Source organism: Rhea americana, unplaced genomic scaffold (assembly GCF_003343005.1).
Source record: "Rhea americana isolate MKP2758 unplaced genomic scaffold, rheAme1 scaffold_27, whole genome shotgun sequence".
Lineage (NCBI taxonomy): Eukaryota > Metazoa > Chordata > Aves > Rheiformes > Rheidae > Rhea > Rhea americana.
In genome coordinates this window covers 347,549-361,674 of record NW_028186390.1, presented here as the reverse complement: position 1 = coordinate 361,674, position 14,126 = coordinate 347,549, and the positions used below count along the sequence as shown (strand labels likewise).

Genomic DNA, 14,126 nt, shown 5'->3' with positions numbered 1-14,126 from the left:
AGAGAGGTTGAGACTGCTAGGCGGCCAATTTTTTAGCAGAGTAATTTTCTTTTGGGAAATGCTGTTTTGGCAGAATTAGAATTTTGGGGGGGAATTTGCCTTGATGAAGGTTTCGATGGAAACATTGATATTACTTCAGATTGAAGTAGAGACTTTCATTTTGACTCCTTGTTTTAAAGTTTAGCTTCTAAAATTAATATTAAAGATTAATTATAGATATGAATGTTAATAGATATGAATGTTGTGGYATTAACAGATAGAAATTCTTAATGAAGCACTTTTGATGCCTTCAAACTAGAAATAACTCAGAATTTCCATTCTGTGAAATATTTGATGCATTTCTTTCTGATTTAGCAAAAAAGCAAATGTCAGTGTTAGAATTGCCCATGGGATAAAAATTCCATTTTCTGGCTACCTCTAGTAAAGCTTTTAAGTCATTACCAATCTGCCTGGATTTGAACTAGTATCTCCAAGAGAAGGCATGGTTTTATTAGTCTCTGGTTCAAAACAGGAAGGGAACAAAGTTATGTTAATGACTTCTTTCTCTTTTGCTGAACCCGTGGTTTCTGAAGAGGCTTCTACTAGTTCTGCAAGGCCTAAGGCCTCCTGCTATCACTGATAACGTGCACCCAGGAGGGATGCAGGTGCTAGAGGTGTGGGTGGGCTGGGTTTCTGCACCAGCAGCAGAGTCTCAAAAGGAGCATCTCTGTCCTCACTGAGCAGCAGCAGAGTGTCATGGAGATTTACCTTTCAGTAACAAGTTGTCTCTGACCCTCCAGGAAAGCAAACTGGCATCYGTCTTTAAAAGACGGTCTATGCGCAAGTATCATACTAACTCAGCATAACTTTTGGTGTTGCCTCATACCACTATTGTGATTGGTATTCCCGTGTGAAGAGGGGAATAATTCTGACGATAATGTAACTGGGAGCACTGCATCCACCATAAGATGTTCTCTTGTCAATTATCTTTGGCATTCTTATTTGAATTCGAAAGTAAATATACCAATAAAACGTGTGAGTGCAACCCAAGTCAAATGCACTCAGTCAGACAGATGCAGCTGGTGTTGCTGTGGACACTCCTTTTTTAATTGTGGAGGGAAATGAGGACATGTTTACGCTTATCAGTGCCTAAGATCCACAATGTTTAATAAATTAAATGGTTCTTTTCAAATTGCAAAGGCTTTTCCATTARCCTTGTGCTGGCCAATGAAGTCCATTGGTATCTGAATAAGTGGTAATTAGTGGTAAGAGTCACAGTCATTAGTGTATCTTAGATCCCTGTTTGTAAATCAGCAGCCCTTGACCAATACCTTTGGCAAGAAYGACTCCATGGGAGTATTTGGAAGTGGCTCTATCTAGTGGTCTTTTTGCAGGATTGGTATGGGGTAGCCCATCTGTGGTGAGCAGTTTATTTATGTAAATAGGAGTATGTGCTTCAGGAAATTGGAAACTTCAAGCCAAAGGAGTACTTTGGGGAAGATGACAAGTCTAGCAGTCTGAGGATATTCATATCTTGGTTCTTTTCTGAGAATTAACAGTCAATGGCAGTCTTGCAGAGACTACCTGCAGTTCTCTCTGCATTGACATCAAGTAATTGCCATGAAGATACGCAATTGTCTTAACCCTCCTTCATTACAGACAGCTTTTTGCTTATTCAAGTCACATCCCTTCAGTTCAAGGTAGCAAGGCTGGTGTTTCTCTCTGGCCAAGGAAGAMAGTCTCCCTGGTCCATGGCATAATAGGGAAGAGGCAAAATAGTAGGAGAGATTGGTGTTATGTGCACAAAACAAATTGAGATCATATTCATTAGATAAAGAGCCATGAGGGATGATCTCTGTGCTGGAGAACCTAAAACGTCAAGTTGGAAGGAGAAGATGGAAATGTTTGGAAGGGTAAGGATGTGTTTAGGACAACAAGCAAGGAAAAATGTTTTTGTATCTGTACTCCACATTGCCTGCAGATAGGCAGTGATGCTTCAGGAGGAGCACAGCGCAAGACACTGCTGATGTCACATGAAGAGATGAAAAACCAGTGTGTCCATTGCTGAAGTTAACTTGGGTTTAGATAACCTATAGATTTTGACTTTTCTTACATAAGTGATTTGTACTGAGACAGACTTGTTCCGAAATTGCCACTCTATAGGTCCAGGCAAAATCTAGGGGGTTTGCAGCAGATAGAATAAACTGTGTACCTCTGTGCTTGAGATACTTCATGTTCATTCTCACCTTGCTTTTGATAAACAGCAAAACATGTTGAGCTCTTCATGTTCTTCTCTTTGGTGTCCCAGATACACTAAACTCACTGTAACGCTACTACGTAGCATCAGCCTGTTCCTGCTAGATATCTTCTGTATTCCCTTATCCAGCTTTCAAACGGCATTGCTTTCTGACTTAGATTTAGCCTCATCTCCTTTCCTGCTCAAACAGCTTCTGAAGGGTGGCTCTCCTGAAGTGGTGAGCACRCATGCGGCGTGGTGATCCCTACATGATTTCTAAACCATTTCACCTGCTAGGGAAGACATGAGAGGCATTTACATAAATACGATTTTCTCYGGAGGCAGCCTTGTCTAAATGGTGAATTTACACACACATTTTATATGGTGAGACTCTGCAATATTTCAGCTGTGGAAACATCTTTGTAAATCAGACAAGGAGATGCTTGAAGTTATTTTGGATAAGTTATGTTTCTTGACACTCATGTTTGAATATTAAGAAACACGTTTGAATTTGAGCATGTTTGTGTACTCATGTGCGTGCCCTTTTAAAGTCATTATAAAYCTCTGGATGTACTGCCATTTTCTGTTGTCTCAATAAGGCTATAGGAATATTTTCTACCTTAGATCTGTACCCAGGATTAATCTATTAGATAAAATATCACCCTTCAGAGACACCAGTATGCAGGACATAGCACAAAAGCTGTTCCTCCCAGACATTGACTTGCCATTCTGGAAATTTCAGTGCCTAAATTCAGTGCTGGATCCGTGTTTCTAAGCAGGCTTTTTATTTTTATTGCTTCAWWTTTTTTTTCGTTAAAAGACTCAGCCAAAAGCATGGTTTTGTGCACATTAATGATTGRTTTGTTTCTCCTAAGCCACAGCAATAATATTTTTTATTGTATTGTAGGATTTCTTGTAGCTAGAAGAGGAACATGTTAAAATATAGTCATTCAAAAGTACTTTATGCTCAGCAAATATCACATGTGACAGGGAGTGGTGGTCACAAGGCTTCCTATAGCTGTGGTATGGCTGGGGGGAGCTACTGGCTTCCAGCATGAGCTATCACATGGGCAATGCCRACGGAGGAGAGGAAGGGTTTCTGTCCTTCAAGCCCCTTTGGCGGTGTATCCATGCCTGTGTGATTGATATTGGGTATCTTGAAATAGTTGTAGACACATGCCTCTGAAGACCATATGTGTGAAACCAAAATATTATAGTGGTGGTGATTTTTAGTAAGGTCAACTGGCAGAGCACAGAGGCATTTACGTAGACAGCAGCCACGTCACCGAAACAACGCATGAAAGGCTTTTARGCACAGGCAAAGGCTAGCTGCAAAAGTATATAAAGTATCTGGGATAAGCCAGGTCTCTCCTGGCTGATTGGGAAGATCTTGAGAGGTAAATACTGGGCAGGGGAAAGAGCCTGGGAAAGGAATTGCATTTTTCAGACTGGAAGGCTTAAATTAACCACACCGTGATCTGTTCTTTTCCGTTCTGCAGTTGAAATGCAGTGTTTCTCTCCTAAAACCCCATTCTCAAGGAGTGGCAATCCTACGCACTCTATTTTGCCAGTAATTATATTCACTTTATGTTAGTGAACTTCAGTATCTTTCTTGATACGATGCTATCATGCATACTTCCAGGAGAGATCAGCAGAGAGATAGCCAGACCTCATGACTCAGGGTAAAATTACTTAGTGGATTTAACATGCATAAGTTGGTTTCGCTGCTTCTCGCAGGTACCTGTCCCATCTGTGAGAACGTGCACATGCAGAGGGACAGATGAAGGAACTTCTAGTCACTTTGCAGCTGTGTTTTGTCACAGGATGAAAGTGTGCAAGATACAGATCAGATACAGCTGCTGAAAAACAAATTGAAATAGAAACTCTCACAAAACCAGAGTGGCTGCAGCCAGAGTTCACAGAAGGGCTCTACATGCTTCCTCATGTAATAAGCCTCTATTCTGCCTGGCTAGCCCTTTGGGTAATCTGAAGAGAAAAACTGACATCTCTTTTCAATAGGAAGGAAGGACATTTATTTTGCTCCTAACGGTTATAACAAACCTCTCCATGATGAATTATGTATTTATTGTAACTGCACGTTCCACAGCCTCAAATTCTTGCCGTCTCTCTCCAGCTGAAAGCTCCAGTGAAAGACTTCCCCACATAAAGGCCAGAAGATTTGGGTCATGCAGAAAAGGTTTTGTACTTGGATTAATTGAGTTACTCTGATTTCTCCAGTTCTGGAGATCTCACAGACCAGAGGAGTCAAGTGTGTAGTAAATGTTCTATGAAGTATTTACTAATAACAATCGTGGGATCATGTGCTTCAGCTTCTCCTAGTTTCCTGTTTGATTCTTATTTTCTCTCTTCCCCATATCAGCTATGGCTTTTCTTCTCTTTCGGCCTTCTTCATGTTTCACAGAATCCAGAGGTAGTGACAGCTGTCCTTCATTCAGAATAGATGTCAAAAGCATTAAGTTCTTTTTCGAAAAAAAGGTGAAGAAGGAGCCATTACCCTGAAAGAAACAGTTATTTGCTAGTCTGAAATGCAGCTGTCTGGGCAGAGGGACATCTTCAGTGAAGCTGTGTGCATTTGGGAGCAGAAGCACTGAGGAATAGCCAGAGAGGTGGCAGTCATGCAGTGAGAACTGAAAATAAGAACTGAAAATGGGGCCATACAGTGGGGTGAGAAGAGTGTGTTTCTACAGAGGATAGGAGGAAAAAAAAATCAACCTCCAGTTGACTTAGTTCTATTTTGGTCTGAGAAACAAGACTTCCTAAATAAGATTATACTGGAGAAATACCTGACACTATTCTGCGGCTAATGGAAGCATCTTCAAAGACTCTGAATATAGGCCAAGTATGTGGGTCAGTAGAGAAACTAGTATTTATATTTGGACCTGCATGTGAATACAGTATAATATCCAGCTTTTGAAATAGAGAAATTGCAGAAAAGTTATAAAATGGTAAAGGTAATGTTGTTAAAACTGCAGCTTTATGTTCCTCTCCCATGATTCAGTGGGCACCTTCGTTAAGGTTCCCGTTGGGTAAGGTTATCTTTAACCTGATGAGCAAAAGAGAACTGCCTCCTTATTAGAAACCTTGCTGAATGATGCCATAAAACTGAAAATTGAAAATAACGTACACTGAAAGTGAATTTTGCCATGGATATATAAATATTTCTATTGACCTCCAAATTGTAAGAATTATTTCTGTTTACTCATTTGGTTTGTCAAATGCATTTCTATCTTTGGAAACTTCCCATTTCCAGGTTAAAGGATCTCAGAGGTTTTCACTGTTACTGACTGTGCATGCTACAAGCAAGCTGTATACACATGCAAAACCAGGATCTTGAAAGGCATGATAGTTCCCTGCCCACAAAACACTGCCTGTAAATTATTCTTGCCTTGTAAAGAACATCTGTTACAGAATTTAGGATGTGATGAGTCCTTTCTTATAAAAAGAGATAGGGAAAAAGTTTGCAGGAATCACTGAGGCCATGAGAATGAGTGTTCATTATAATTTCTCCACAAGGATAAGCATTTCAGGAGTCTTAGGGCCAAATTTTGTTTTGGAGCACACCCCTGGTATCAATGGCAGCTTTATGCTGGTGCAATAAGACTTCGATTTCTGTCAGAACTGTGAGATCTTGCTCCTTATTACAAAAGTGGATGCGGTTCCACTCTATTATATCCACTGATACAGGACGAAGGATGTTACTTACAGCCAAGCTGGGCCTTTGTTTTTTTTTTCTCTAAGTTCTTTTGTGATCCAAATCTGTAAGTAAACAGCCAACATGTAATTTTGTACTCAAGGAAAATGACATTTTTCCATAAATGCAATTTTGACAGTAATTGCAGTTAGTAAAGCTTTGAAGGTGCAGCTGGAGGGAGAAGCAGAGTGCCATGTAGAAGGGTGTAGTTTAATAAAAGAAAGGCTTTCCAGATGACACAAGGGGCCAAGAAGGGAAGAAATTGGACATGAAACCTTTCAAGCAGGGCCAAAGTGCAGGTTTCCTGCAGTCTTCAAGAGTCTTCCAACTGGTGGTTGGAAATAGTGCTCTGTTCAATAAGATGATGGCCTAGATTTTGCCTGCTGACTAACATCTCTGTTGTTGAGCTTTTATACAGCTTTATCAGTGCAACTGTGTTTAGTTTTTGTCTTACGCACGAAAAGGATGAATGAAAGCAGAATTAAATTGTATTTAAGTTTAGATATTAGTTCCATCTGAAGGCATTGAAGGTTTCAAATACACCCTTACTGGGAAGTTAGAACAAATGGAAAAAGTGATATGCAACAGTGGTCCAGTCACCAGAACAAGTGGACGTGGTGAGAGCAAGGTCCCTGTCAGAARCTTCTGGTTTGTTCCTGACCCCAATGCACGCTGTCTTTCAGGCAGGATGAAGGAAGTGGAAAAAATTTCATAATCCTTTGTCATGGGGTTGGATATGCTGCAGGTCATGTGAACAAAGCCATTTGGTCAAGTAGCTTAAATTGAGAACTCCTGGAAAGCTGTTGAAATCTCACGGCCTTTCCTTCCTCAATGGGGAAAAGTGCTGCATCCAAAGCAAACATGGATGGCTGCTTCTCCACTTAATCTTGAGCCCTGCCCAAGACCTACCGAATTGCTCGCAACAGCATTTTTGGTATCTTGAGAGATTATACTGCTTTTGCTGCAGTTTCTTTTAAAACACAGGAGGCCAAGATGAGCTGAGGAGGTCTCTTTCACTCAGTAAGAAAATTATAAATTATTGCCGTTCGTCAAATCCTGTGAAAGCAGCGTTAATAATATTTGGTGTTTTGGCCATTTGGCGGAGTCCCTCACTGCTAGTGTTGTTGTTGGTGTGTCACTGTCAGTATTTTGCACTGAACTATCTAACAGCTGTCTTGGCTTCCTTCCCCACTAAAACAACTGCTGCTTCACAAAGAACACAGATAATTTTGTCTTCCTTGATATTAACAGATCAAGAGRGGCCTTTGCCAATACAAACTCATCTTTTATTTTTACAGTCTGAGTGAGACCCTCGGTAGAATTTGTTGTTCTCTTTTATTCTGTGCTTGGAGACCAGCTGACATCTATTCTCTTCATTTGAACCGGTGCTGAGTGGGTGGGACATTTAGAAGGGGGATAGAAAGTCTCACAAAAGAATCAAAGTCGAAAGGAAGCTAAAGGCGAAACAAAAAGCCCTGCACAAGGCACCAAAATGAAAGGGCTTGTTTAAAAGCAGCAGAACAGTAACAGCACAGTCTTCGTCTAGCTTTTCAAAGGCACTAAGATGAGCGATGCAGCACTTCAGAATAACGTTCATCTTTTTCCGTGTCCACAAGTTCCATGCTTAACACGTGGGAAGGAGAATTGTTTCACGTGCCATGGGAAATGCTGCTCTTCCTGCTTTAAAAGCACGGTCCTGGACAAAGGTGCGCAGCGTCCGGAGAGGACCTTCTTCCTCCTGGTCTGTGAAGTCATTGGCCTGTTTAACTGTGTACGGTCACATCTTAGCACAGTTGATCACAGAGTATTATTTGCAAATCATCTTCTTGGAGTCATGATGGAAGAAAAGTAGTGCAGCAGTGTGGGGGATATCAGCTAGTTTCAGAGCTGTTACGGGGGTAAACGGTAGTACATTTTCACTCCTTTACGCCCACGTTGATAATGAGCTGAACACGTACTATGAGTAATTTGTTTTTTAAGAATTCAAATGACCCAGAGCAGAGCATCTGTACCATAGTTAATGYGTTGTTGAAGAAAATGAAGGATCACTTTTGAATTTGTGTGTGTGGGGGGGGTTGCAKCTGTATAAAATGTAGAAAGATGAAGTTATCTGAGGAAAGGATCATATGTGAAAAATGTAAGAGATGATTGTTTTTAAGGGACTACCAGAGGGCACCTGGATAGTGTASTAATATAAAACTCCATGTAGATTGCAACAGAAAGAAACCTATTCCTCTCCCCTTACCCCAGCATTTGTGAAGCCATTCATATTTATTTACTAGCTCAGGAAACCCAAAGGGACTTTGTGTTTCACAAATTACTATAAACATCTCTCTACAAACAAAAATGCCACTTATTAAACTGGAGGACTATTCTGTGAGATGCTTTCTGTTATGTTTGAGATGTACCTTTACCTATTTGAAGGTAAAGCAGTCAGCAGACTGACAGTCACTTTGCCTTTCTGCATTACCAAGGTGTGTTTAACTGCCAGGAAGAGATGACTGAGACTAGGTAATCAGTTCCTTAGTTACTTGTGATTTCCCTGATATCATTCTCCTTACATTTATTTACTGCTTTCTTTTATTCTAGCTTTYACTTTCTCTACAATGTTTATTTGAGTCACGGTCTTCCACTCGCCCAGATTCCTCTCTAAAGAAGCCTGCCCAGTCCTGCGTATTGTGTACCAGACAGTCATTCAGACCACTGAGACAAATACGTAGGTAAGTTGTTTTCTTTAACATCTGGTGATATTCTTATGTGCCTGGGAAGATGCCAGCCTATCAGATAAATATTTATTCAATAACTAGTGGTAGGTAGCAAATAAATATCATGTAGATTGGATAATGTAATATGTGAAAAGAGTAGTATATGTCTTGGTGTGGTGGGCACCATCAGAAAGTTGCCTTCTGACTGCTGATACCATACAAAGCCTTGGTGGAGCTGTTTTTTCTCCATTTAAGAAAGAGCTTTTGTGATAGCTTGTGTACCACACATTATGACTCTTTAGTATCTTGACTGTAGTTCAGTTATAAGCAGAATATCTTCATATTCTAATTCTTTCTAGAAATACATTGGTCATGGTTTGTTAAATAGACGTTTTGCAGTGAGGTCAGGGTTCTCTGACATTTGTATGGTATCAAATGCCTGAGGCTTCTCTGAAGACTGTGTCAAATGGAAAAATTTGTGAGACTGCTCTTCTATATCTCCTGTTTGTGCTGTGTCTAGTCATAACCCAGCTGGCTAGTTGGCCTCCAGGCAGAGAAGCTTAATAAAAGGGGAGGRCTGTCTCCCACACAAGCTCAGCCCTGAAGTACAGGTTCAGTGAGGTCCTGCCACTTGGCTGTTTGAAGCTGGAGCCTGTATTCCAGCTTAGCTCTGAAAGATAATTTAGGCATGGTCAAGATGTTTCCATTTCAGCACTTCATCCCACAAGAACAGAAAACCATGCGTAAGGGGTAGTACTGTCCCATCCTCCTGCATTACAGGTTTCTATCAGGCTTGACTGGTGAACAAAATGGAGCTATGGACAGGATATGGGAAGGAGAGATGGAAGAAAACGGGAGCTAATATTCATGAGCCTGCTGCCCTTTTCCTAGCCTGCAAATCCCGACCACAGCGTGCCCACTCCCAGGTTAACCCTCCTGAGGGGCGGTTATGTGAGCAGAGATCTTGTGGGTGAATAGGACGTTCCCACCATTTGTCATTTCTCCCAGCCTTTCTCATGCAAATGCAAAAAAATCCAGCTTGAATCACTAACTTCTTATTTACACTCTCTTTAAGTGGTAAAATTTAACTTTTTTTCTGATACAGCTCAGTGTACTGAATTAGATATTGTCCTTGTCAAAGTGTTTGCTTGGCTTCGTGGTTCATTTATAAACTCCATTTCCAGTTTATAGTGGAAGCACTAGCATGATCTCTGCCATGGTGGTCTGACTGAAGCACAGAAGATGCAGCTTTGGATAAGCATCACTTGAATAGTGTTGTACCTAACTGTCTTTTAGTACCTAGGCTTGCACTGGTGTATAATATTTGGTTTTGTTCCTTGTATCAAATGCTTAGATTTGACYTTTCCAAACTGTATACATAAAATACAAATATTGAGCCTTTTTAGAGCTTAGAAGAAGAGGGAGAGCACAAAATGATAACAATCATTTCACCTAGAAATTGGAATAAGTAATATAATCATCACTCTTGGATAAATATTAAGGTGATATGATAAGGTATGTTTGGCTACACTTGATGCAAGTACTCAGATCCTGGAGAGCAGCATTTTTTTACACTTTTCAGGAGCATAAATTCATGCCCAAACCAGTAAGTTCCCATATGACTTAAACAGGCATTTTCAAAAATTCTCTTGCAARTCTCGGGCTAGACACATTGACTCATATGAGACATTAATGTTTGGATGGTTTGAAGTAAGATCAAGAGCTCTTAAAAAAAGTTAATCAAATACAGTGAAACCTCTTTGTTCCAAAACTCACTAATCCGAATGTCTTGGCCAGCTGAACAGTAACCTGTTACCTCTGCTACTTGCTGCCATGGCTACTTGTTATCTTAAGTCAAAACTTTGGCTTTAAAAAAAAGGCAGCATTCTGGTGTGTCTCACTACATACTAATATTAACAAAGATAGTCTTGAAATAGCCTCAGTGTTCATTAATCTGGACACTGTTCTAGACCAAAAATGTTCAGATTACGGATGTTCCACTGCAATTTTCTTCCCCACACCACTATCAATAGCAGTCTTAATACCAACCTTCAAGTATTCCAACTGCCTCAAAGTGCCTTTAGGCAAATAAATATTCTCTAGTGGAAAATGAGGGAAAGGAGCTTGGTTTCTGACTAGGTTAACCTGGACTTTTTCCAGTCAGCAGATATGTATGTGACCTCATTTAGCTGTTTAGAGATTTTCTGTTGCAGGAGTTTGGTAATGTGTTTTATGGCTATAGGTGGAAACTGAGGGCAAATGTGGGCACTCYGGGCTGTTCTTCAGCTGGTGAAGTCATTGTAGCTCAGCCACAGCCAAACTGGTCGATACCAGCTGCAGCTTGGAGAAGCCATCAGCTGTTCTTCACCTCAGAGCACAGCTTCACCTGTGAAGTAGGGTTCATGATTTCATACATCCTATTTGATACCTACCAAGTAACTATAGACACCCAAACATAAAAAGTGAGTTTAAGATTTTAAGAACTATGATTTTTTCCTAATGCTCTCTGAGCACCAGCTACATAAATAGATCCAGAACACGGTTAGTAAATTTAGAAGGGGCAGGCAGAGGGAAATCTGTTGTGTCTGGGTGAGCTGTGGAGAGGATTGTCTGACATCCTGGCTTCTCCCTCRCTGTGGATTGCTGGGGGCGATGACAGAGCCGAGCACCTGTGTGTTTCATTGCTCCTTCAGAAGCAGGACGTGTTTGCTGCTGTCACTTGTCACCTCTCCTGCTGGCATCTAACCAGCTCAGACCTGGCTAGAAGGGATGCAACTTTTCATTGCTTGCCCAAATTTCTCTTGGGAAAAGAGTACAGCTGGTAGTAAAGGGGTAATATAACCTGCTAGTCTCACCCTGTAGTAGTAYGTAGTAACTGGAACTTGTCCTTGTCTGTTGTTTCCTCCCCGCAGTATGCACAAACGACGACATGCTTCTGTTTGAGCAAATGCCTCTTTCCGATCCCTATAGCTTGCCTCTTAGTTTTCTGCATTGGCTTTTGAGTCTTGCATCCCTAAACGGAGCATCGTAGACAGTCATGAGTCACTGTGCAGGAACGAAATGTCAAAGTTGAAATAAAGTTTACTGCCACAGTTGGTGTGAGCAGTGTGACTGGCGGTGTGTCATTCTCATAGCAYGGATGTCTGGGCAGGGAAGAGCTAGGTTGCTCCCCTCTTAGATGAGAGCAAAACTGGGCAGAGGTGTCACTGAAAGCAGGGCGGATTCTGTCTTGATGCTCTTTAAAACTTTTACGTTCGTGAGATTCGAGAGACTCCTGCACTTGAAAACAAATGGGGTGACTTCGAAGGATGTGTAAGGCAAAGTGCCCTCGGCATTAGGAGAGSCGAATTCTGTGCTCCGGGATAGCTCTGCAGACCTGCTTTCACCCCGGCGCTATGGCTGGTTTCCGGGCACCGCCACGCTGGCTGGCTGAGGAGATTTTACAGCATCCAGGCTTGGGGTACCACAAGGAGAAGGCAGGGCCCTGGTGGGCTTTCTCTTGAGGCCTTACACTAAATGTGAAATTGTCCTTCTCTGACCTTCTCTTTGACAGAAACCTCTGCAGCACTTGATGCGGAGAGCTCAAGGATCGTGYTAGCCAACTCTGCCCGGCTCCCGTGTTAGGAAGTAATACTTGCTCAAGACACTCGTGTTGGCTCATTTCCTATCTTAATGTCACCTCTGCCATCCCAGCTCCCCCTCTCGCAACTCGTAGTGTTGAAAATAGGAGAAGCTTGAAGAGTCACTGCGGCCTCGCTGCTGGCGGCCGAGACTCGGCTCTTCTTTCTGGTTCTGCCGCTGCCTCGCCTGGTGAGCCTGAGTGAATCGCTTCGGCGTGCTGAGACTTCGTTTTGTCTTCTAGCTGAATTATTTTGAGATCTATGGCTAAAGCCTGTTTTTTCACTATTGAGTGTTATAAAAYATAAAAATTATTAACAAGAAGCAGAAACAAAAAAATTGCAAGAATTGTTAATTRAATTGTAAATTCTTGGGAGCAAGAATCATCTTTAGCAAGTACCTAATGACAACTGTAAATAGTGTTTTCTTTTTGGACAATGACTTTAGGATAGATTGTGCAACTGTGAAGGGTGCTTAGCACCTTTGATTTCCAGGGGCATTAAAAACACCCAGCACCTTGCAGCTTGAATATTAGATTTTTTTTTCCTATTTGGCTCTAAAACTCCATTTCCTTTCAGTAGAACTCCATAAATAAATAAAATAAMATTAAAAAAACCCAACAACTGACAAACTGCCCTCTTGATATTTTTAGATTTTATGGAACTTCATTTATAGAACATTATTTATTGATTTTTGATATGCTCCCAGCTAACCTACCTTGTTGCCTTTTTGCAGAGGCCTCAGCGCTGCTATAATGCACAGCAGCTCCCCTTTAAGTGTCAGCATTCCTCTGCAAAGCTGGCACTTCAGCAAGGACGTGCTGGGTACATGACCCAGCTCTGGAGGTACGTATTGTCCTACATATAGTGCCAGTGCTGAGCCTGTTCCAGTTTTATTAATTCCCTTTGCCTACATACAGTTTGAACACTATTACAGATAAGGATTCATTCTCCTCCTGGTTTGTGTCTCCTAGTAGGAATCCGTAATCCTTCTAAGGGCAGTCAGTAGTTGAGAGAGGAAAACTGGGAGCAGTACACAGGAGAAATTCAGAGCAAGAAGGAGAACCATGAATTTCTGGAGTTCTATGAATTATAGTGAATTCTTCAAATTCTTTTAAACAGGCAAGTTATTGCTTCTCCAAAATTCAGAGATCACCAGATAGATTAAACAGGTATATATATATATAATATATATATATGTATGTATGTATGTATATGAGAATTGCATGTATGGAATGAGACAGGGCAGGTAGGGCTGGTGGTTGGGAAGCAGAAACTTGGAGGATGCAGATGGTAGAGATTTGCGATTCTGAAATCTGTTCCAAATCTGGTCTTTCCAAAGATCAGGAGTGGTTGTGCTTTGTATACTAATTGCCTGCTACTTGCTGGGTCCAGATTTGGGCTAAAAGTCCCTCCTTGGTTTTGGAGAGCATGTAGGGTGCCAGGTTAGCTGGCTTGCAGCAGCTGTGGCATGGCTTGGGTGCTGTCAGCATATTCTGCTTTGCTATCAGACTCTGAACGTCACATTGGTTCTTTGGGCTCCTCTGGCCTAAAACATCAAGGGAGCTTTTCTGGGACAGAGGAGAAACGCCCAGAGGTGCACCAGGAGTCAGCCACCACGACACCTAGAAGGCTGAAAGAGGCATGGCAACTAACCAGGGTTAGGTTTGTGAGTGCAAGGCGCAACCTTTCCCAAAACTTGAGAAAGGGTCAAAGTGTATGGAGCTAGTATTCTGGAACAGTCCTGCTGCCACTTACTCCTGTAACTCTATCTGTATGGAGCCGTTCCCAGCTTTCAGCTCCCTTCCAGGAGAAAGTGAAACCATATCATCCTTGAGCAAATACATGGACATCACACTTACCTTATTTTATACCAC

At 41.5% G+C, this 14,126-nt stretch overlaps 1 long non-coding RNA gene across 8 annotated transcripts in view; it reads left to right on the top strand.

Moving 5' to 3' along the window:
- LOC146594060 (uncharacterized) overlaps positions 1–14,126 on the top strand; it is a 171,249-nt gene that overhangs the window by 134,943 nt on the left and 22,180 nt on the right. For 7 of the 8 annotated variants that reach the window (XR_014896235.1, XR_014896233.1, XR_014896234.1 and 4 more), the window contains one exon: positions 8,517–8,647. This is a non-coding gene — a long non-coding RNA (uncharacterized LOC146594060). Of the gene's footprint in view, positions 1–8,516; positions 8,648–12,185; positions 12,443–12,985; positions 13,096–14,126 lie in introns of all 8 variants that reach the window. The other variant, XR_014896232.1, reaches the window with a different exon arrangement.